The sequence below is a fragment of the Rhipicephalus microplus genome, chromosome 3 (genome assembly GCF_043290135.1).
Source record: "Rhipicephalus microplus isolate Deutch F79 chromosome 3, USDA_Rmic, whole genome shotgun sequence".
NCBI classification, from domain to species: Eukaryota; Metazoa; Arthropoda; class Arachnida; order Ixodida; family Ixodidae; genus Rhipicephalus; species Rhipicephalus microplus.
The window spans coordinates 226,354,050-226,376,346 of record NC_134702.1 but is presented as its reverse complement, the minus strand read 5'-3'; positions in this window follow the sequence as shown (position 1 = coordinate 226,376,346).

Below are 22,297 nucleotides of genomic sequence, written 5' to 3'. Positions count from 1 at the left end.
CTCTTAATCATGAATTAGGTCCGCCCAAGCAGCAGTTCTAACGAGATATTTACCACTGACGCCAGCAGCCGCCCTCGCTGTTGTGCGCCCAATGCCATGGATGAATGGATGGGTGAAGCTCTGGCGCCTCACGCCACCAAGCCGTGATACACATACAGCGAAATTAGGTACTAGTACTACAGGCCATGGATGGATGGATTGATATGGCTGTACCCTTTAGACCGGGCGGTGGCTAACGCCACCAAGCCGTGATACTTAGTGAACCAAAAACTAGATTTATTTTTTTTCCTTTAAATAGTGAGCTTGAGAACTCGTACTTTGCAGTGAAGGGTTTAATTTTCACTCGTGCCTTGACTTTAGCCACCAATCAGATAACCTCCTTCTAGTTGATTCTACCCGCTTAAAGTCTATTTTGCCCTCCCTGTCCCTAAACCCCAAGTGCTTTGAAAAACTCTGCCCCATCATCCTGAACTATAGGGTGAAGACCTTTACAGAACATTGTCAAGTGTTCGGCAGTTTCCTCTTCCACTCCACACGCACTGCATACCGTGTCTACCCCTTCGTATTTGGCCCGATATGTCTTGGTTTGCAATACTCCCGTCCTGGCCTCAAACAGTAGAGAACTACCCCGATTATTATCATAGATCCTTTCCTTGGCAATTCACTGCTTAAAAGTTCGATAGATCTCTAGTGCGGACTTCTTAATCAAGCTAATTCTCCACATATCGGTCTCAGCTTCCTTCACCATCTTCTTAACCGATAATACTTTTTGGTTTGGCCCCCTGCTGTTTTCTAAGTACTTACCACTCAGTTTTCTGGTTCGCTTCCTTTATTGTGTATCGACATTCTTCAAGTACAAGTAGCTGAATACCTTCCTGGCCTAACGCTCCTCCCCCATTTCTCTCAATCGCTGCTCAAGTTTTATCTTGCTGCTAGCTTCCCAGCCCTCAAATGACATCCATGCCATATCACCTTGTACTGCCTCATTTAGTGTATTCTCGTGAGCGCCTAAGGCAAGCCTACCTATTCCAGGTTGCTTAATTTCTAATCTTGCTTGAACTTCTGATCTAATGCACAAGACCGCATTGCCGAACATCAGACTAGGAACCGTGACCCCTTTTCATATTCTCTTAACCTCATACCTATTGTGGTTTCACAGTGTCCTGTTTTTCATCACCGCTGCATTCCTAGGACCGAACGTGGGCTGAATTTCGTCCTAAGCCATGGATGGATGGATGGATGGATGGATATGGCTGTACCCTTCAGACCGGGCGGTGGCTAGCGCCACCAAGCCGTAGTACTTAATGAACCAAAAACTACATTTATTTTTTTTCCTAAATAATGAGGTTGACGATTCGTACTTTGCAGCGAAAGGTTCAGATTTCAATCGTGCCTTGACTTTAACCAACAATCAGATAACCTGCTTCTAGTTAATTCTACCCGCTTAAGGTCTATTTTGCCCTGACTGTCCATGAACCTCAGTGCTTTAAAAAACTCTGCGCCATCAACCGGAACTATAAGGTGAAGCCCTTTAGAGAACATTATCAAGTGTTCGGCAGTTTCTTCTTCCTCTCCACACGCACTGCATACCGTGTGTACACCTTCGTATTTGACCCGATATGGCTTTGTTTGCAATACTCCCGTCGTGGCCTCAAAGAGTAGAGAACTACCCCGAGTATTATCATAGATCCTTTCCTTGGCTATTTTCTGCTTAAAAGTTTGATAGATCTCTAGTGCGGACTTCTTAATCATGCCGATTCTCCAAATGTCAGTCTCCGTTTCCTTCACTTTCTTCTTAATCGATAGTTCTTTTTGGTTTGGCCACCTGCTGTTTTCTAACTATTTACCAGTCAGTTTCCTGTTTCGCTTCCTCCATTTTGTATCGGCATTCTTCATGTACAAGTAGCTGAAAACCTTCCTAGCCCAACGCTCCTCCCCTACTTTTCTCAATCGCTTCACAAATTTTATCTTGCTGCTAGCTTCCCTGCCCTCAAATAATGTCCATCCCATATTACCTTGTACTCCCTGATTTGGTGTATTCCCGTTAGCTCCTAAGGGAAGCCTACCTATTCCACGTTGCTTAATTTCTAATCTTGCTTGAACTTCTTATTTCATGCACAATACCACATTGCCGAACGTCAGACCAGGAACCATGACCCCTTTCCATATTCCTCTCACAACATCATACCTATTGTAATTCCACAGTGCCCTGTTTTTAATTACCACTGCATTCCTGTTACATTTAGTCGACACGTATATTTCGTGTTCCCTTAGGTACTCGGCACCATTTCTTATCCATACGCTCAAATATTTGTATTTATCTGTTATCTCAAGCGTGACCTCCGGTATCCTAAGCTCACTACCTTCATTTTCATTAAAAATTATGACTACTGATTTTTTTCTTACTGAATCTGAAATCCAACCTATCTCCCTCATTACCGCAGATGTCCACCAATCTCTGCCAATCTTCTTTGTTGTCGGTCATTAGCACTATATCATCTGCGTACATCAATGCTGGTAGTGCCTGTTCAATGATTTTCCGTGTTTTAAGAAAGAGAGGTAGAAGCCCAGTCCACTTCCCTCTAACTTGGCCTCTAATCCTTGTAAGTACATTATGAATAATACTGGTGACAGGGGACACCCCTGCCTAAGCCCCCGTTTTACCTCTGCAAGCTTGGATATCTGTTTTTCCTACTTTATAATTACTTTGTTACCTTTACAGATATCCTTTAAAAAATTAGTGACTACATCTTCCACGCCTAGTGGGTCCAGTATCCCCCACAATTCCTCTTGAACCACGCTATCGTACGCTCCCTTGATATCCAAAAAGCTAGCCACAGGGGTCTCTGTTCCTTTTCTGCTATTTCGATGCACTGCGTCAGTGAGAACAGATTGTCCTTTAACCTCCTGTGTTTCCGAAACTCATTCTGCAGTTCCCCCAGCACCTCTTATCCTCTACCCGTGCCTGCAGTCTTTCCTTTATATTCTGCATCGCCAGCCTGTAGACCACTGATGTCACTGTTATAAGACGGTAGTTGTTTATGTCAGCTTTGTCCCCCTTTTCTTTATAGATCATGCTCATCCTGCTAAGTTTCCATCCATCGGGAACTTCTCCATCGATTATTATTTCGCTCACTGCCTCTCTCAAAGGCTGCTTAGACTTCGGTCCTAATGTCTTTATCAGCATAATTGTAATGCTATCTGGGCGTGTTGATGTACTACTAGGAACCATTTTCTCAGCCCTTTCCCTCTCTTGTTGTGAAAATGGAGCCATTGCGCCACTTGATTCATCGTTGCCTATTGTGGGGCATAAAGCACTTCTGTGTTGAAATTTTTCTGTCACCCTTGTTCTTATATATTCAATAGCTTAGTCCTCTTCTAGCCTAGCAACTTTAGCTGTAGTTATAAACCTCTGCTCTAGGCTTGTCTCGTTTCTTAGGGAGTTTAGATGGTTTAAAATTTTGCAGCTGCCTTTCTATCTTTTATATGTGTTTCTGCCAGCCACTGGGCTCCCTTTCTTCTAATCTTTTCATTGATTAGAAGAGATGCCTCACTTCTACAGCTTAGAAAGATTTCCCATTTTCTTTCAACATCATCTGTCGGTTCACCCCGCTGCCTAGCATGTCTGTGTTCCCTAGAGGCTTCCTGACGTTTTGCTATGGCTCCATTAACTTCCTCATCCCACCAACTTTTGGGTTTGTGTCTTCTTTTCCGGGGTGACTTGTCACGTGCCTTAGCAAGCTCTAGCTCAAACAGTCTAATCAGATTCGTGTATGTTCGCACTGTTTTATTATCCTTAGTGATTACTTTCTCAATTTGTCTAGTGGCTACTTCAATTTGCCTTTCTGAATAAAAATTTTTTCTCTAGTTGCTCATCTTGTCTCCTTCTCACTTTCACTGCTCTTCCAAAACTTAGCTTGATACGTTTGCGATTACTACCTAGACTTCTGGAGCCACCTTCATCTATGTGCTTTCCCCTGAGCTTATCATACATCCTATGTGACATCAGTGCGTAATCTATCGTCGACTGCAGCCTTCCTACGTCCCATGTTATTTGCCCTTCACACTTCTCGGTACTGTTGCATATGATCAAATCCAGCCTTTCACACATATCCATGATCATTTTGCCTGTCGGGTCGGTACACCCATCTATATCTTCTATGTGTGCATTCATATCTCCTAGTATATTTATCTCACACTCTCCTCCTAACTCCTGAATGTCCTTTGATATACACTTTACCATTGCCTGGTTTTCCTCTCTGGCCTTTGCTCCTGTCCACAAGTACACGAAACCAAGGAGTGTCATTTGCCCTGCCACTTTCCCTTTTAGCCTTAAACGTTCCTTGCACTCCTGCTTGACCCTTTGCCAGTCTGTACTTTTATGAATGAATGCTCCAATACCTCCCCCCTTTTCGCTGCCTTATGTTCTATTACAATATTCCCACGCGTAGTCCGCATTGTTAGGAGGTTGTTCCATGTCCCTGAGATGTGTTTCTACATAACCGTATACCATCGGCCTCTCTCCCCTTAGCTGTTCTTCTCTCTCTTCCCACTTCAGCCTGTTCTTACCGCCCTGCATGTTAATATACCTTATGTCTGAATTGGCTCGGCGCTCGTGGCTACGTTTATTTCTGCCCCGGACTCTACCAATATTAGATACTGGTGCCACTTTGGAACCGCGTCTGTCCATACCACCTGTCAAAGAGTCTCCCTGGTTGTTTTCCTCGTTACTAGCTATCCTGCACCCCGAAAGGCCCGCTTGCCCCCCAAAAACGCTACTGCGCATCCTGCAAGTCGCCAACCCACCTCATGACCTAGCCACCCATCGATGTGAATTCTGTCTCGTTGAGAACCACCCCACCTATGCACCTCTCTGTTTATTTCCACCACCTCAAAGCCTTTCTCTGACTCATCCGCCATATATCTTGGTTTGCGTTGACAACCGCTCTTTGCAGGTTGCTATCACGCACCGGTACCTCCGGTATCATGCATATCACTACCTGTACCTCAGGAGAAGTGGCGCGCATGTAATCGACGCCTTTCGCCAGTGTAGTTGCTAGTCCAGCTGTATCTTCATTTAAGACAACGTCTAAACTGCCTGAAATTATCACGAGGTTTCGTCTTTCAGCTGTAGTTTAGAGTTTTGCGCTCGCTTGCCTCATGACTGCTTCCAGCTTGCGTGCTGGGACGGCCCCTACTGCAACCCTCTTGTCACCTCTTACCCTCTCTTTGATGGCTTCTGTACATCAATTTAAATTTGGATCTCCGGAGATTATCACATGCTGTGACTTTTCAGCTGGAGCGTTCTGCACCAGGGGGTTACTTGCACCTGTGACGCCGGCTGCTTTGTCCCCTCCCAGCCCCACCACTACTTCGCTGAAGCTGCGCCTTGCGACAAATGAACCTGCTGAACCTGTTTTTTCCAAACTTCCTTGCTCTTTTTTCTCCGCAGTTCTGGTTGCCGGTTCCTTGCTGTTCCGTCTGTAGGCCGCTCCTCTGTTTACCTTGGCTAGTGCTTCCTCGGCGAACATCAGCTTTTGATGATGATGATGATGATGATGATCCTTGATAGTCTGGCGCACACCCACAAAGGGGGATCGGCCAAGAACCGGGCGGCAGGATCTTAACTAAAAGGCTAATGGTTTTTCAAACCAAACGTAATTTTGGGCTGAAAAAAAAATATAGAAAGAAAAGCCGAAAATAAAAAAATGAGTATATCTGAGCAGGGAGCGATGCAGGCTATCAGATGCGATTTGAGAAGAGGTAATGGTGGGTCTAAAATGATATATATATATATATATATATATATATATATATATATATATATATATATATATATATATATATATATATATATATATATTTATATATATATATATATAGGCAGATTAACATGGCAATCGCTTTGTTTCATTTATGTATTAAAATACCGCAGAGCAGACGTCCCTGTGGCTATAACCGAATTTAATGCTGCCAAACGACAAAATTACTGCCACATTCAATTCTAATTCCAATTTTTCAAGTGGAGCTACCAGGTATCTTTTCCGCTGATGAGAATATCGGCGACAGAACAAAAAGAAGTGATCTATCATTTCCATTTCTTCGCAAGTCTGACATAAAGGTGATGCCTTCAGACCAACTTTATGCAAATAATAATTCAGTTGTGGAATTCTGCAACGCAATCTTGTAAAAGTAACTTCCAAGTGCCGTGTTGCACACCACTGTCTATTCCAGCGGCATCTTAGATGTGCGAAATCTCGATAATTATCCAATGAGTAGCAGTCGTATTCATGCAGACAGAGGTTTCTAAACCTTATTGCTGTCACGTAAGCCGTATCAGGCAAAATCGGGATAAGGGGACCGCTAAGAGATACTGTGGCTAGTGCATCCGCCATCTCATTGAGATATATGCCACGATGACCTGGTACCCATAAGAGCTGCAGTTTTTTCAAGTTTGTTGGTACGAGTTGTCGAAACATGTGCATAAGTGTTAAGTTAGCTCCTGAAGACAGAGCAGCACATACTGAAAAAGAATCTGTAATTACAACTGCTTCCGACTCGCCCAAAGGAAGTTTCCGTAGTGCCAGTACAATAGCAAATAATTCTGCTATGAATACTTCAGCTTTTCTCCCATAGCCCTCGTTTTCTTTTCCTCTGTCGCCAACGCAGTCTCGAACTCGGTGATTCTCCTCAGCATGTCACTCTGGGTAACAATCATTTTCTCCATTTTTTTTCTAGACCTCACATCGCCTACACTTCGCGTCAGCCTTTTCTCATTCCGCTTCTACACTTGGGTCTACCTTGAAACCAACCCCAGATTCTGGACACTTCACAGTCTTTTTAACCATGTCTTTTTAACCATGCCAACAGACTGAATTTAGCGCCGCCTAGCGGTGTCCGTTCGCAGTGCTCCAAATTTCCCCATAGAGTTACAGCGAAGCTTCTCAACCAGTAAATGCATTGAGAAGTTAACCCCACATATCTATCGAATGTATTGAGGGAATCTGATGAAATGTTTGCGCGTAAGCTCGTCGCTCATGCTGATTTTGGGTGCGTTCCCCGCGGTAATGAAGGATTACTGTCGTTGTGACTACTAGTATTGCCACAAGTTCGATTAAAATGCCTTTCGCACACTGCGCCAGAATCGCTAGGATGCGATATTATTTCATGACTATCTGTTGGACTTGAACACGCTTATGCGGGCAGCTGAGTATATTCTCAAAGAAAAGTGGCCACCAGTAAGAATGCTCTCATGTGCGCTGCTGCATGTATAAATGCCGACGTGCTTTGTCGTGAATCAGATCGATGGCCGATGCTACTTAAGCCGCTAGAAGTTCCAGTGCATATTGCTGCAGTCTAGCTATCAGTTTTCTGGTCACAAGTCGGGCTTGTTTGCTTGTTTGTCCTTCAAAACTAGTGGCAAGTACCCACTATGGGGGATTGTCCCAGAGTCGTCGAATCTGCGCTCCTGGAGTGCGGGAACACCTCGGTTATAGCGAAAAGAATTCCGGAAAGTGGTTGCAACAGCAAAGCCGCTTTGATACCGTCGTTATTTTTAGTTTGGCTAAATTAAGACTTTATTTTTCGTGAACGTCACGATCATATGAGTATCATCATTAGTGGGTTTAGGAGCCCGTGGTCGCGAGGCGCACAGAAGAAGGCTGAAATCTCGTGCAGTTCGCAATGGCAAATCTTCGAACCGGCCTGCGTGAAAAATCCTCCTGACTGTTCCTTTTTCCACCGCTTACCTACCGTGTGCCAAAGCGAAGTGGCTGTTGCAACCGCTTTGCGGAATTCGCTTCGTTAACCGTGCTGTTCCCGCTGTCCAGGAGCGCAGATTCGACGATTCCGCTTTGTGCAGGGACCTTCTAGTATCGATTATCGTCTGGAAACAACAATTTTTCTGATCGTGAGTGCAGTTGACTTCACTTTAGGTTTCTTCACACAAAGTTAGAACTTTCCTTTACTCATTGCAGATTCCGTAATCTGTAATTATTTCCAGACTTGCGTGAGATTGGGGGCAATTGATTTATCATCAGAATAGAAAAAAAAGGGGCCACTCTATGTTGCTTCATGCAACGAGAAGCACCGCTACAAGGTGTGCATGCCGAGGCGTTCTTATAAAGCTATCTTCAGTGTTTGGAATCTCAATGTAGACTTTTTGGAATAATGAAGGCGGAACACATGATCGGTGAGTTTTATGGCCGTGCGCGGATTCACGCAACACGGATAATTACTGTCGGCATGGTGGAGGGCTAAAGAAGTTTCGACCATCTGGTGTTCTTTACCATGTGCTGACTACGCATAGGAGACATTCCAAAATGACCGCCACAGCGGGGATCGATTGCAGCATCCGTGCACCATAACCACAGCACCACCGCTGAGGACAATGAGACACATTATCAATGTCAGCGAATGGCTACTATTTCTCTGGCAAGTCACATTACTCAATCGGCTTGGGTGCCCTTGCGATCCGATTATTCCAGTGAGTATAGGCAGCGCAGCGAAAAGTCGTAATGACGGACGAGACGGTGATGTCGCGAGCGTTTACGTCAGCGTCGCAGACCGAACTGAGACACCGAACTGTGTCGCAGTTTTATCACCGTGTGATAGCTTCGGAGCAAGACTACATGACGCCGCCTGCGTTGCTAGAATAACCGAATAGCGTTCAACGCCAAATGTTTGCAATGTTTCACTGCAGCAGCCACAATGTCGAACGAAGGATCCGGGGGCTCTGGCTCGGGCGACGCAGCTCTGCTAGGCCCACCCGAGAAAGACTCCTACGACAGCACGCGGGCCATTGCCTACATGAGCATCTGCATCGCGCTCAGCTACCAGTGCCTCACTGAGTTCCCCCACCTCATCGTCATGCACGGAGGAGGTGAGATTGCTGTCAGGCTCGCACTAAAGCTACAAACGCACGCGATGAGGTGTTTGATTTAGTTGGCGGCTATATACATACGATCATGAAATGCCGTACGAATAGAGCATTCAGAGGGTCCCTCAATTCTTTATTCAAATGTTTTGCTAGTGGAACCCGCGCTTCCGTATTCGTGTGGCCTGGTGTGTTCTTCGAATTGCACTTCGTTTCATCGCTCGGCCAACGAGCATCAGAAAGGTCACAAAAAAGAGCGCGTGATTGAGATCTGCTGCGCAACATGACGCAACGATCCCGGCTTTTAATAATAAAACGTTTCTGTTCTGTGTAAGAACTCATTTAATTCATTTTCATAAACTATCGTGACCTTTAGTTAGCACTCACCTCAAGTAAACTTATGTTGGCTATTTATTATATTATAAAAGATATAGCATGACACTTATGACTGGGTAGTTATCACTGTGCAAGCATCTTTCTCTCTTGCATGGAGATTAGCCATGTGCAATATAATATACGTGCGGTTGTTGTTAATGCTGTTTTTAATATTGCTTCAGTTTCAGTTTCAGTTTATTTAGCTATATTTTTCAGCAATCATGTTAAAGTACAGTGATTTATTGTTTTCATACAATGGCAATGGTCAACACAAAACAAAATGTAAATCAGAGTAGAAAATGAAAAAGATGCAGGGACAGGAATTAAAAGCTGCTACAAAGCAGCTTGACGGGATTCCTGACACTAAGCAGATTGGCCGCAGACTCGTGGTGATGTAAAAAAGAAATAATATACAAGCAAGTACAACAGAAAAAGTACAAGAACGCATAACACAAGCAAGTCAAATATCAACAAATATAGCAGCAAACTTCAACTGCAGACATAATGTAAAATCGCAAACACTGAAAGAATGCGGCATAATATTTTGAATGCGGCATAAAAGTTTGTAACCATAGCTTACGCTTACTTGCGTATAGGGTGGCCAGGGCACCCTCAAGCTGGTTGATCAGCTTTTTTAGATGCAAAGCAGCTTATGTGGCGTGCGCCGTGACCACCCTTACTGCGCATGCACAACAGCTGGCCCCAGCACTGTGAGAACGCGCTAGCGCGTTCCGGTCTACCTGTGTAAGATGCTGCCCCCTTACACTCTCTCAGTAACCATGCGATGGCATCGAGAAACGAGATTCTGCAGACGCACGATGAACCAACGCTTTGTAACCTAGTAAAAACGCGCGGGCATACACTAGCGCACTTGGACCTGCGTAAATGGATGCGTATAAAGTTGTGGCTTCTCCCCCTTGCACTCGCTCAACGATTACGTGATGGCGTCGGGGATGGAGATTATGCAGACCCGCGATGAATGCACGTGCTCCGGCGTTGCGTGGTGATGTTCCCGCGGGGCGTTTACCAACAAGAGTACGGGAAGAGCGCGTTAACATCGAGGAAGGTGCCCGTAGTGAATAGACTCATGCGTTGCGTCTTCGCATGCTTTTCAAGGTTTTCTTTCGTGGGAGAAGGTGCAATTTTTTCCTTGGTCTCTCGAAAGAATATTGTTGTAAATAAATCAATAAATGAAATGAAAGATTAGACAGTGACTCTTACCTTGAACCATAACAACCAATTTTGCACAGATTCACTTTTAAAGGTGTCTTTCTAGTTATTCAAAAACCAAAACTGCTGGGCCACAAGCGCTGTGGAGAGAAACGAGTGTGCTACTTGTGCCACCAAGTATAAATAACAACAAGAATAAATAAAGTGCTCGAATGACATCGTACATGTTTAGTGGAATCTATTCTAACTGGCGCTCAGCAATTTAAAGAGCGCAGAAACAAATGACAGGAGGACAGTGTGAACGGTGCAATATCATTACCCTAATAGACGAGAAATTGAAGACTGTTCTGTTTAATACCACAGAACAGTTCTGATAGACGGCGTAGTGGAAGGCTGGGGACATTTGTACCACTTATGGGCATCTTGTTTTATTATATTTTTATTGCGATAACAAATATATGGACATTGTAGGCTGGATATCGCCGCCGGCGTGGGCGTCGACGTCATGCACCGTATATGTATACGTATCTATATATACGAAAACGCAAGAAAAAAATCCAGAAAAAAATGGCCCCGTAGCTGCATGTTACACTGCAAATGTCGTCGAAAGATGATAGTCGCGCCTGGAGAGAGTGGTCGAAACGTGTATTTGATGTACTGTGAAAGAAAATCGGTGAATGGTATTTTGGAGGCGCTGTGTTAGAGCGCCTCGAACGTGCAGCGGAGGTGAAAGAGCGCATCAAGTCAGTTCACACGTGAGACACGAGCGCTATCTGGCAGTTATCCTGGAAAACGGGGCGCTTGGAGAGCGCGCCTGTCTTTGAGGTGATAAGTTGTAGGAACGCAAGGCGACGGGTAGGTGCCACCGCTGTGTGATCTTAGCAAAGCGTTGGAAACACTGCCCTTTTCGTGCAAGTGTTGCATGGTCAGCGCAGCGTGATAAATGGTGCGGTCCTTATAATTATTTATGTATGCCTTTTCTAGTAAAAAATACACATACACAATATTGACGTGTTGTTATGGTGCCTCAGATATGCACAATAATTGCTTTTTAATTGACAGTCGCACAAGTATGAACGCTGAACCTTGAGCAATATTGGTGGGCGCTGCGGATAGGGTCGGCCTTTTGGAATATCGTTTGTCACTTTGGTGCCGTTTAGGGTACCGTTGAGGGTGTACAAACAGACAAATGTACAGCCAGACAGACAGACACCAAAATTTTTCCGTCGAAGGTCCCCAAGAAAGAAAGACTACGGTGCGCGGAATCCAACGTGTGATCTCCGCGTCGTGGATGCGAGGCGTTATCCACTTAGCCATTGAGAGGTACCTCCTTCAGCGTTTAAACGGCAAGCTGTGTATATATACCACTTACCGCTGTTAGCGGGCATCTTGGGGGGGGGGCTATCGTGTTTTCAGTATTATCAGCAAGATGGCGCATTGAGCGCGCGGCGGCTGTCATCTCTCACGCGTACTTTGGCCCGCGGAAAGCGGAGTGGACGATCTCTTGTGCGCTCTTATCTCCCTGTGGGGAGGATCATACATCTTTGATTGATTGATATGTGGGGTTTAACGTCCCAAACCACCATATGATTATGCGAGATGCCATAGAAGAGGGCTCCGGAAATATCGACCTGCGTTCTTTAAAGGACCACTCACCAGGCCCCATACCAAATTTTAGTTAGACAGTGGAAGTTGTTGTGTGTCCGATAAGGAACTTTTTGCCACAAAAATATTTCGAATCGGTTCATTACAAGCGGAGAAAACAGGTTTTTTGCAGCGGCATGAAACAAGGGTGAGAGGAGGTGAGCTCGAAATCCTTGCCGCTCCTCCGCGTAGCCTTCGCAAGCCAATTCTCTTCCCACCCTCTCTAGCATCCGACCATGAGGTGACGTGCGCATGACGTGCCCAAACAAGTCCAACCCCCGAGCACACGAGCAGCGTTGCTTTGTTGACCAGCGTTCTTTTGTGGTAGGCAGGCAGGCAAAGAACTTTATTTATATCCGGAGGCGGCGCTCAATCCCCCTTATGGTGCATTCAGACGACGGACCGAATTCGGATTTGTCGTGGACGCCAACGGCTAATCCGTGGATGATCCGCCTGCAGGCGCATTCACACGACGGACGTTGTCCTAGGAGAAAACAGCCGGGTTACCTTCGACAGCAGATTCGGCGCTCACCTGCGCCCGCTGGCAGCAGACTGGTTTGAGAGTATTCAACATGGATGCCCGCAAGAAGCGACGCTTGGCTATATCTTGGCTGTGATGTCTGTCGTGTTGTGACAAATAAACGAGGAGTGTTATTCTTTCAGAATATAAGGAAATTGCTGACAGAATGTTCTTTCAACTACTTTGTTCTCCACTTGTAGAACTTCTGAACACGTCTCCCATCCTTTTTTAGAAGCGGCACGTCGCCGGTTGCAGAAGTTAGAATATTTCACCACCATGACGGCTAAGAATCGTGCGTTTCAAACGAAGGCGGCGGCATTTCCCGAACCACCAAAAGTGAATTCTGCGTATTTAATCACCTGAGAACAAAGCCCCCGGAAACTTGGTCAAGCGTAGATGATGCCGACCAGTCATGCAGCTGTCCGCGAGCCATGGAGGACATGCCGCGAGCAGACGAAAAGTGTACTGGTTGCCAGAAACCCCGAGCTAATCCGCTGAAGTATTGGCTTTCTCCCGCAAGAATGCCGATGTGAGAAACAGGTTGGGGTCATCCGTCCGCGAGCCGCGCGGACGAGTTGCGGACGAGGGGAATCGCTGATGTGAGGTCACGTGATGCGTCGTCCGTCTCGCCACATCCGGATTCGGTCCGTCGTCTGAATGCATCATTAGGAGGCAACACCGGTGGCCCACTCCCACAACGGGATGGGGAGGTTAAACTCCACGGCTATGTCATGGGCCCTCTGGATGGCCCTAAGCTGGTCTCCTTTGTCGTGGCTTGTGAGGAGACAGGTTCAGTCCGCCTGCGTAGAGGGAGACTCGCTGCTCTCGCGCAACGCAGGGCATCGCCACAGCATGTGTTGGAGAGTACATTTGGGATCTATGCCATCTATGTATTTAGAGCAAGTTAGAGGCGATGCATACGCCTCCGTCTGTAAGAGTCGTAGAGTTATGGACTGAAGTCTTGTTAAGTGTGGGTGCGGGAGAGGGTATTTCTGCCGCTCCCACTGGTAGTGTTTGCAAATTTCATTAAAAGTTAGCAACGGGTCTCTGAAGAAACAAGTGATGTCCTCAGCCTTCGAGAGGTTCTCCCCGGCGTGGAATGTGAGACGTCGCGCCCGGGAGTGAGCCAACTCGTTGGCATTAAGGATGGTTCCGTGTACGTGTCAGCCAACGTGTGCCGGGAACCAGATTATGTGCTTTTTGCCTGACCAATTGACAGCAGAGAGAACGCGCGCGGCTTCCCGACAAACTGAGCCCGTCATGAAGGCCCGTGTGGCTGCGCGCGAATCCGTGTAACTGGCGGTGCGATCGGTGGCAGCGAGAGCTAGTGCCACAGCGACCTTCTCGGCGCAATCAGTGTTTGAATTTAATAAACTCATAGACGACAAGTGTTCGCCTCTGAGTGTTGTAACCACCGAGACAAAGTGGTCCGTAGAGCTGTACTTCGCTGCGTCTACGAAGGCCACGTTATCCGCCATAGCAGCTGCGGTACTGAGTAGGGCTCGCACCCGTGCCTGACGTCTCCCAACGTTATGTGTGGGATGCATGTTACGGGGTATCGGGGACACTGTTAATTTTGTGCGCAAGTCTTCGGGGAGCTGCTGCGGACATTCTTGGGATACGGGAGATTTGAGCCCGAGGTGGGCTAGTAGCCGTCGCCCAGCTGCACTGGAAGAGAGCCTTACAATTTGAGATACTTTTTGAGCTTCTACGATTTCGTTGAATGTGTTATGAATGCCTAGCTCATTGAGCTTGACCGTACGGGTGCTGCCAGGTAACCCGAGAGCCTGTTTAATGGACCAGCGGATGATCACGTCGAGACGGCGTATGTCTCCTTTTTGCCAAAGGTTGGCGGGAGCCACATAGTTGATGTGGCTCATGAAGAAAGCGTGCAACAGTCTGCGGAGATTCTCCTCAGATAGTCCGCCACACCTGTTAGCTACTCTGTTAATTAATTTAGCCATTGCTTCGGCCTTCCTGGAAATATGAGAAATACTGACGTCATTATGGCCGTTGGCCTGAATTACCATGCCTAGTATGTGAACTTGGTCCACCGTGCGGATGGGTGTACCATCCGCCGTCAGGACATTGATCCCCGCGTATGCGTCTCTGCGCGCCTTGTGTTTCGGGCGGTATAGAAGTAATACTAATTTCTCTGCTGATAGCGAAAGACCGGCCTGCCGTAAGAATATTTGTATCTTGTTTATCGCGTCTTGCAGTCGCTCCTCGATATGGCCGTCACTGCAGCTAGTACACCAGACGGTGATGTCGTCTGTGTAGAAAGCGTAACTGATGCCGTCGATCTGTGAGAGTTGTTGCGACAGAGTGCGCATGGAGAGGTTGAACAGGAACGGAGAGATCACGGCCCCTTGGGGTGTGCCCCTCGGTCCCAGGATGAATTTCTTCGAGCCCATCTAGCCGAGTTGGATTGTAGCCGTCCTATCGCGCAAGAACGATCTAACATAGTTGTAGAAACGCGTACCTAATCCTGCTTCGCGAATCGACTCAAGGATATGAGAGTGCTTGACGTGGTCGAATGCCTTCTCGAGTTCGAGTGCTAGAATGGCTCTAGTGTGTCTGTTGATCTTATCCATGAGCTCATAGTTGAGCATCAGCATAACATCTTTCATTTTGTGGTCTTCTGCCGGTTTCTGCGGGATGGTTTAGAAACGCTGGTTTAGACGCGGTAGAGTAGATGAGCACAATGAGTGTGCGAACGCGTAGGAGCGCTCCACGGCGGTCGTCTGCTCAATGCGCTGACCACGGGGACGTGAACGCATGCGCAACGCTGGCACATTAGCCCCGCATCTCGTAGCATTTCACAGAGAAAATGAAAGAAAAACGCGCACAATTTTTTATTGCGTCTCATTATTTATTTCAAGTTTTATTAACCACTTGAAGCAACAAATGCATTAACTACACATGTTGTGTTAAATAATTTTTACCATGTGACGTGCTATACTGTTGACAACGTCAGAGCAGACTCGTCTACGTAGAGGACCAACGTCACTGCATTGCCGTGTACGTAGGGCCATTCCTACGCCTACGTCATGCCCTCATTCTCTACGTGTGCGGCGGAATAGGAGAGGGGGAGCAGCTTTCATCTTGAAATTTGACCCATTTCCGCGGCGAGTAGCGTTGCTATGTATGGCAGACGTGATCATGAACGCCCCGTCTACGCATTGCGCTTGTCAGCTCGAAATTGTCAAACCTGGTGAGCGGCCCTTTAACGTGCACTCAAGTCTGAGCACACGGGCCTATAAAATGTTCGCCTCCATCAGGAATGCAGCCGCCGCAGCCGGGATTCGAACCCGCGACCTGCGGGTCAGCAGGTGAGTACCTTAGCCACTAGACCACCACGGCGGGGCAGGATCATACATCTTGGCGGGTGCTGGGTTTGCACTGGAATAATTCTGTTGTAGTTACGGGGCGCAAAATGTCACTGCAATCGTTGCGCAGCCTCCGTTTGCGAAAAGGGTGCGCTTTTCATACACAGCGAAGTAACAACTGAGACGCTTATTCGTGCTCATCTGTATCTGTGAGCACGTTTTGTGCGTCATTTGTGTGTAAGAAACGCGCAACAGGTTTCGATCTGTTTGCCGTTCTGCATGTTACTTTCCAATTTGTTGCTATCGCGTTCACTGCTTTGCCTTTGCGGCAAAGCTGTAACTTATTTTTTGCAATAGATGGCAGTAAATCCCGTTTGTGTGACTGCGTGACGGTTTTTGAATAGGGAGATTTAGAATAGCGCACCGCGAGCCCTTGTGGTGCGGTCGCTGCCACTGCACATGCGTCGTAACGTGAGTCGGTGATCGCGTTCGCAGACCGCACGCAGAAAATCCGAAATTGCCTGCGGTGATGGCAGCGCGCATGTGGCCCGCAAGCGCTGGCTTCGTGGCTACGGGCGGTGATGGCGGCCCGCATGTGGCCCGCAAGTGCTGGTTCCGAGGCTACGCTGTCACTGCGATCGTGCGTTGCGGATCGCAGAAGGGCAAACGCTGGTATAAAACTGATATGGCGCCCGCAACGCCCGCAGTGCTTGCACACGCTATTCTAAAACTCCCTAATGAGACACGTTTTAAAGCACCCAGTCTGCGTTTCAAATAACGCCGAGCTAGGAAGAAGCAGTTCCGGGTGCAAAGCAAACACAACTGGCCACGTGAACACAAAACTGACATCAGTGGCGTCCGGACAGGCAGCACACGCGAAGCCGCAAGCGCCGAGAAGGAAAGCCGGGTAGCGCGACCGCAATGTACGAGCAAGCAACCAGCCAACACAAAGCCGTGACGTAGTTTTGTTTACATTGCCCCTGCGTTGATGGCGTCTTGAAGGGCTTTGCATCTAGCTCAGTCGTGCTGCGTGCACTTTAAGATTGATCTTTATATGAGTTCTAGGTATTGCTGGCCCTTGATATATCAGATGTGTTGTGTATGTCTCCAGATAAATCTATCCTGCTCATTATCTGGCCTTCGGAACTTTGTGTCAGTGCTCCTTTAAAGCGGCCGTGCGACACAAGTTTTCGTGCCAACCTCTCCAACAGTGGAACGCGCCGATGTCGTTGCGCGAGTGAGAATCAATGCAGTTAGAATTTTATGTCAACAGAGAAACCACGCTGTTATCGAACCACAACGTAGACTGATATATGAGGTTTGACGTCCCAGAACCACAACATGATTATGAGAGATGCTGTAGTGGAGGGCTCAAGAAATTTCGACCACCTGGGGTTCTTTAACGTGCACCCAAATCTGAGCACCCGGGCCTACAACATTTCCGCGTCCATCGGAAATGGACGCGGAAATATTGTAGCAAAGTATCTTAGCCACTAGACCACCGCGGCGAGGCGAACTACAGCGTCTCCCGGTGGCTTTTTTTGTGATTTTAAAGTTTGCGTCGCCACGTGAGAGGGGCGACATCAGTTGCGCGTGCGTTTTTATTGGCTCGACACGATAAGTCACGCGTGATACTCATATCGTCCCAGACAGGCCCCACTATTGTGCACTAAAAGCTTTGAAAGCACTGTTTATACTTCCTTAAATACAAAAAAGTCAACTCGCATATATTGTTATGTTATCGCAGTGTGTTTCTTTTTCCCGTACACGGTTATCTTGGTTGCGGTGGGCGTTCCTATGGCGGCTTTCGAGATGCTGATAGGCCAGTTCCGTGGAAGGGGATGCCTTGAGATCTGGACCTGCGTCCCAGTCGGCAAAGGTGAGCCACACAAAAGCATGGTGAACTGACATGCATCTAGACGGTATTAGAGAAGAGCATTTTGCGTCACACCGCCACAATCTCCCATTTCATCCTTGTATGTTTATGGGCGGGAGATTGATTTTTAAGTATTACTTACTTTAGTTTTTTTAAACATTTACATGTAGAATTTCACTGTTATATGCAACAACCGCTACAAGGCTTTTTAAGAAATGTCGCTTCTGCGGAAGTTCCACTGAAGAAAAGCACTTGCCTCGAGGCCCTTGAGCACAAAGGGCTTAAGAAGGCGCACGTTTGAATTACAGTTTATCACCTTGTGCCATAAGGATCACCCATCAAACCATTGAATATTCATACGTTACGACCATAATTTTACTCTAAATACATGTCTAACGCTTATCGAGAGTGCCGATTTCGAGGCCACTTTACAGCCATGCCACATCCCAACATTCTAAATGATTACCACAGTGAACATCCCGTGAGTAGGCCACTGTGGCCATTGCGCCCCCCCCCCCCCCCCCCCGAAAAAAACATATCATCAACAGTAACTTCACAGTGCACGTGTTCTACGGCGATTGAGTTCGCAATAATTCTAAAATGAGTAAAATTCTTTCTGTAATTGTTGAAATCGAGCACTATAGGACAGGCAACTGAATTTTATATCGTGGCTCTCTTAAAAACATTCACTTCAAGGAAGTTGTGTCCTCAGGACGACCAGGCTTGCGCTAAATGAAACTTTCCACAGGGCAAGTTACCTGTCATTTGGGTTCTACTGTTCTAACTAATCATAACCAACGTACGTCACACTTGCTTGTGCAGGCATCGGCATGGCAATGCTGCTGAAGACGTTCGTGATCTGCGCGTACAAGGCATTCGAGAACGCGTGCATCTTCTTCTACTTCCTGCAGACGTTCCAGGATGAGCTTCCCTGGAGCCGCTGCTACACCTGGTGGGGCGCCTCGGATCTCAACTGTCGAGAGAGGAAGATCAGCGACGCGGTTGGTTGGCCTCTTTCTTCCAGGCTTCCACGACATGTTGTCGACTTTTGGATCGTGTGTTTAGAATACCGAATGTGTGGTGCATTACATCACGATAAACCTTGCCGTGATGCGCTGCAGTGATTTTTGTGCTTGTAAACGCAAGCGACCCTGTTGTTTGATGATCCCTTGCGATTGTGCGCATAGGGGAGGGAGGAGACCGCCTCTCCGAGTCACCTTAGAGGGAGAAGACGCAAAGACTGCCAAATAAATTAACTAAGTAGGGTTCGGACGCACTAGTAGGCCTTAGCCCCCTCCCTATCCCTCCCAAGGGGAACCTTGTGCACACCTATATCCTTAGCAACTGTTGTTACATTAATTGTGGATGCTTCTGGCACATTGTGGCATTACTGCAGATGTGCTGCGACAAAAAGGCTTTTCATCATTGCTGAAGCATTGCACACGGGACGAGATTAAAGAGCACATAACAGTCGCTGTTTTGTGCTCTCCTTTCTTCGTCCTCGTCCTGTGTTTGCTGCTTCAACAATAGGTGATACGCCTATCTACTCACTCAAGTGCAGGAAAATGCCTTTGTCTAAGAGGCGTTAAAAGTACTGTAATAATAGCAAAGAAACAATGATCATGCCTACTGGCTTTTTCTCAAGACGACATAAAATGCATGGTATTTATTGCAGTACTCTCATGCTGTAAATAACTTTGCACATTTGAAATCATACATCTAGCAAGGAAAGCAGCTTTCTGCCTAATAAGAATGTGTGAAAACAAGTTTATATAGTTCTTTTGCTTTATCATATTGCCACGTTTCATTCCTCAAGCTTTGTTATCGCCCAAATACACTATACAATTCTCAGCGCAAACCGCGCCTGCAGTTTTTGAGAAGCTTCGAGACTGTATAGATCATTTCGATAAGATCACGCCCACTCCGCGAACTGAACAGATTATTCTGGAACAGTCGTCACCGCCAGCGATAACGCTAGAACATTCGACGGCAAGAGTATAAATGCTGACGCACTTCGCCGCTTGTCAGTAGTTGATCGACGGCCGACGCTCTGTTCACTGCTATCTGCACAAGACCGTTACTGTAATCGGACTTTCCGTTCACCGGGCACAGGTTCGCCCAAATAAACAGTTAAATTCCAACATAGTCTCCTGTCTTCGGCCACGTCACGACCCTGTGACAATATAGCTCTTTCGTTTCCGTAAGAAAGCTGGGCAACTGACGTACCTTTTCAATGTCTTCACAGTCGAAGGCATTGTACGCTTTCCGCTCCTTGCCTTGCTTAGCACTGCCTGCGGAATCGGCCCACCTCAGAATAAGCAATGATGTCATTGAATGAAATCACCATGTGACGTCACGATTTCTGCCTGACTTATGTTCATGACATGGACGTCAGACACCGGTTCATCCTAACTAGCTCTCCGGCGTTGAGGAAGGCGGCGTGACAAAAGACCAAAACAAAGAATGCAGATAACTTTCTTTATTGATGCCAGGGGTGTCGCACACCACGAGTTCGTCCAACTAGGGCAGACGCTGAATGAAGAGTCGTATATCCGCGTGCCCGAACACGCGCGTGATGCACTGCGGCGTTTTCTTCCTGATTCATGCGTTATTTGTGCAATGGAGCCTTCTCTACAATAACGCAAGGTGGCACACTACTCTCCAGGTGACAGAATTTCTCGGCAAGTGCAGCATTACTGTACAAAACATGTCATACTCGCCTGACCTATCCCCATAGAATTTTTCCCCGTTTCCTTTTATGGAGACAGCCCTAAATATTCTCTGGATGAAGAGCGTGGAGGCCACTCCAGACTAAGGTGACAGCCCTGCCAAAGGAAGCGTTTGGAAACTGTTTTCAAGACCTCAAAAAGCGCTGGAAGCTGTGTATGGACAGTAAGGAGACTATTTGGAACAGTTGCTGTGCAAGTAATTGCAATGTTTAACGCATTTTCGGGGCGAAGCTACTTAGCAAGCTGCGAGCCTTGTCTTCCGTTCTTGTCGCGGTATATAACCGTTGGCGTAGTTGCAACATACGTGATCCAAAAAAAAAATGCTTTACAGTAGACTTCAACGTAGACATATGCTATTGTAAAGTGTAAAATATCGCTGTTCCCGACCAAAATAGCTTGTCAGAAGAACATTGATGATTTAAATTTCACTAAAGTGGGCCTAGATGCTGAACCTCCAGATCTTCATCATCATCATCATCATTATTAACCTGACTACGTCCACTGCAGGACAAAAGGCCTCTTCCATGTTCCGCCAGTTAACCAGGTCCTGTGCTTGCGGCGACCAATTTCTACCCGCAAACTTTTTAAACCAACAGATAGTAATTTGTAAAAAAAAAGGCACACGTCAAGTTGTTCGAATAAATTGCCCAATAATAAAATGGTATCTTGCCACCGGTAAGATGGTGCACGGGTTCTTAGATTGACTGTCGAGGCATGTTCTCTGCATCAGCATTATTCTGATTCCTCATTGAATTGCCTGAGACAACTGGAAGGCCAAATAAATTTACAATTCTATATACAATTTATGTAACTGAATTGACAATATATGCGACCAAAATCGGGTAACGTACGGTTACACACAGATATAAAACCCTGAGCTTCGCCCACTCGCCATGATTCACTTCGTGGGGTGCGTGGATTTTCTTGAAAACGTGTTCGCTGTCTGTGTACAACCTGATAGCCCTTACAGCAGTGGTGGTCCAACTGTGCCATTTTGCTTCAATTCCATATTCCTTTCCGTCAAGAATTATTGAGATGCGCTGAGAGAAACACGTCGAATTCACGTGGCAAGGCACTCCAGGGATTTCCAAGGTACTTCAAGGTAAAAAAAATTAACGAAGGTATTGCTTTGTGTGAGTTACAGTAATTAACGCTAGTGATAGTGTGCCACTAATTATTGAATTCTGCCGCCAGTCAGATTTAGTACCTGTATAAAGAGAATCTGACTATTAGGCCATATCTCTTCCATGGTTTCTTGTTTTGTTGTACTTGTTTCGGCCGAAGAAAAAAAAATGTACGGTTCACGTCGCCCCAGGAACCGTTAGAACCATTATTTATGTGCTAAATTTTAGTGCCACTAGATACTGTTGTGGAGGCAAAAATAATTGTTTTCTGCGAACGTGCCCTCTCTCTGCCGGGTAACTTAACAGTGCCTGTAACGTATATATGGACTATATCCATGACTTAAAACCATTCACGCGAGAACTGGGCTTTCGCGCAGCGCCAATGCCAGATTGCCAAGGAGAAGTTGTACATGAAGACTCAGCAGCCAGACTACGACCCTGGCAAGAACTCTACCGTGTTCAACTTCTGCGGAAAGCCCGTCATAGCGTCCTACAACGACGCCGTGAACTTAACGAATTGCTTGGATGCGCGGGGCTTTTCCGAGAACGCCTTTTACCTGTGAGTGGTCTCGATTGCTTGGTTGGCCGTAGAGGCTCCTGTGACGCTGTCAAACGCAGTTTCTACACAAGTAATACCTCACAGATTTCAATAAAA